Source organism: Lolium perenne, chromosome 2 (assembly GCF_019359855.2).
Source record: "Lolium perenne isolate Kyuss_39 chromosome 2, Kyuss_2.0, whole genome shotgun sequence".
Classification (NCBI taxonomy): Eukaryota; Viridiplantae; Streptophyta; class Magnoliopsida; order Poales; family Poaceae; genus Lolium; species Lolium perenne.
This window is the reverse complement of record NC_067245.2, coordinates 290,638,473-290,641,338: the sequence shown is the minus strand read 5'-3', so window position 1 is coordinate 290,641,338 and position 2,866 is coordinate 290,638,473. Positions and strand designations below refer to the sequence as shown.

Sequence of the window (2,866 nt, the reverse complement as noted above, 5' to 3'; positions counted from 1 at the left end):
AGAGTTCTGGTCTTAGACAAACAACTGATCTACCAAACATTACAACTTTCAAAGACGCCAACAGAAGTGTCTTACTTGATGCAGAATAAGATGGCTCTGCCCCTAACCTCAATGGCTCTATGAAGTTAACCTACTGATGGGAGACACTCAGGTGTTCGCAAGGATAAATAATTTTACCTCCAAAAAGAATAATATAATTTTCTCTCCCATCAGTGGGTTAACTTCATAGAGCCATTGAGGTTAGGGGCAGAGCCATCTCTTATTCTGCAGCAAGTAAGACACTTTTGTTGGCGTCTATGAAAGCATAGCAGATAAACTGCTTATTCAAGCCACCAAAATAACTGGAACATAATCTGTGGAAATACATTAATGAAAAAGACTCTCTAATGAAAAATATTATAAGATCAATTAGTATTACAGAAAGTGTCCAGATGCCCACAGTAAATCACGTAATATGGCTGGTCTGGTGGCTGCTGACTGTCAATATTTATTAGGCATTCTCCTATGATATCCAGATTTTATAGTATTGTACCGTACATCTAGTTTGCTAAATCTTCTGAAATTACAGCACCATCCACATTGACAAGTTAAAACAATGCCCAGAAAAATTAGTGCAGGTCGACCGCAAAGTCACCACTCATCAGGACCTGGTTTAGACATACTAACTAATACTGAGTGTCCACCAAAAGAAATAATCTTCAGACCTTGGTCCCAATTAAAGTGAAACATTAGGTATGGTTGTACATCAAAAGTACTAATTCACATTGTAGACCGTCTCTTGTTAATGATGAGGATAATCCAGTTCCTGTCCACTGATATGCATTACCATGGAATCAGCTTTGTTGACCTACAATTCCTTTTTTGGGACAGTCTTATTTTTGGGTAAAAATTTTAAAATAGGGTGGGGTATAGCAAACAATTTCCAATTGCAACAAGAATCAACTGCCACTTTCAACGTGGTATAGAACTTACTTTTTGCACTGTTCCACTATTCCCATTGACATGAAAAAGAAAAAAATACGAAAAAGCTAGGGAATCACGAGTAGAAGAAAATACCAGAGCAATTTGTACCTTTACCCATCTGCGACAGCCGTTCCTGAAGTCGACAGTGATTCTACTTGACCACATACTCTTATAACTACTTCATTCTGAAAGCAAACATTGCAAAGTGTCACTGTCTTGGTATTTATTATAGAACATGACATGGAAGGCTAATAGCAAGGAAACTGCATGACAAATGGAAATCTAATAAGTGAGAATTTTGCACAGCTTGGTTAGAAATAAATCATGTCCATCAGCAACGTGGAACGTAAATCATAATATCACTGCTAGGATAATTTTAAAAATAAGCTTTTCTCTACTTACCAGATTGCTTATAGAACGACCTATAGATATATGTATACTATATGGTACAGGCTTACATAAAAGTGAAAACACAAATCCTGGCACAAAATAACAATATACGCGAAGAGCAAAACGTATATACGATTGAAATATAAACAGATCGCGTGAAAAGATCCATTTGACCATTCCATATGAGTATACAAATATAACATTTGTTTAAATTTACATGTAGTTCACCAAATCCGAGTCAAACGTGTTGCATTAACAGGTCGCAAAACATATTTCTAGCATACAATTAACCTGTAGAAACATGTTTCGGAATAGTTTCTCGTTAAATCATCAATACATTGCACATATCTGGAGAAAAATCAATAAGATGTACTCACATCGATACCATATTAGTTACCAAATTCAATAGAAACCGCTCTCAGAGTAGTATTTCACAAGGTTCATTGCTATCACGAGCTCACATACAAAGCAGGCACCAGACCTGCTATCTTCCCATCCCTTCTAGATCTATTTTTCTTTACCTGAGCAAATAGCAACAGTTGCCCTATTAGAAATCTTTCATTTGCAGCCAGGTTACAAGTAATAAGTGGTGATGTCATAAGAACTTACGTAGTACCAACCATCAACCTCATATTCGATCGACATCTTCTCGAGAGTTCAAACTCAGCTAACAAAAGTTACATAAATATGTGTTAACTTGATTGATTTGGCATTCACTTCAAAAACAGAGACAACTTTGATTATTTCGACGTTCACTTGAGGTCAGTTTTTGAGTGCAAAAAGATAGAAAACTGAAAAAATAACCAACTAAATGTAAACCAGTATCAAATGAACATCAACTAATTTAGCTTCAGGAAACAAATAATTATCCCACTATAAGAGATGATTGTTTTCCTGATAACTGATGCCCCATCAAACTTGATGCATTGAACTTCAGAAAGATAAGATTTAACCAGAAATTGCACCCTATGTACCTCGTCATCGCCACCTTGTGAAGTCATACAATGCTTTCCCGGATTGAGGATTCCCGAAACTGGAACTCTTATCAGTATCCTCGTGTGATCCAGAACTTCGACTCCCACACCCGCATGGGGGTTGTCAAACGACTCACGCTTCTGTAGGACAGATGTTGAATATGATGGTGGTTCTTCACGTATCTGAAATGAAACACAGTTGGATATCAGGAACAATGTTTTTAATGCAGATACATGTGAAATCACAGGGTAGAAGTAGCAATCTAAAATACTACACCAACACAGCTATAACTACCATCCGATGACATGCTTACCTTTGTAGAAAAACAGAAAAGGTACACCTGTTAATATTCATATGTGTAAAGTTCGGTTATAACTAAATATGAAGTGATTTTACTATAACTCGTCTTGTCCAGTATTAGTTGAAGCTGGCCATAACATTTTATCAGTCCGATCCAAGGATGAACACAGGAGTTTGTATCCCTTAAACAGCAACTGGCTGGGTAACTAAGATTTATCTCAATCAGATGTGAGACTCC

The 2,866-nt window shown here is 36.7% G+C and overlaps 1 long non-coding RNA gene across 1 annotated transcript; it reads right to left on the bottom strand.

Moving 5' to 3' along the window:
* Positions 1–1,520: 1,520 nt before the first annotated feature.
* LOC127336283 (uncharacterized) lies at positions 1,521–2,509 on the bottom strand. The gene is made up of 3 exons (XR_007873238.2): positions 2,328–2,509; positions 1,963–2,020; positions 1,521–1,874 (listed from the first exon to the last, which is right to left on the bottom strand). It is a non-coding gene; the product is annotated as an uncharacterized lncRNA (long non-coding RNA).
* Between the last annotated feature and the right edge of the window lie 357 nt (positions 2,510–2,866).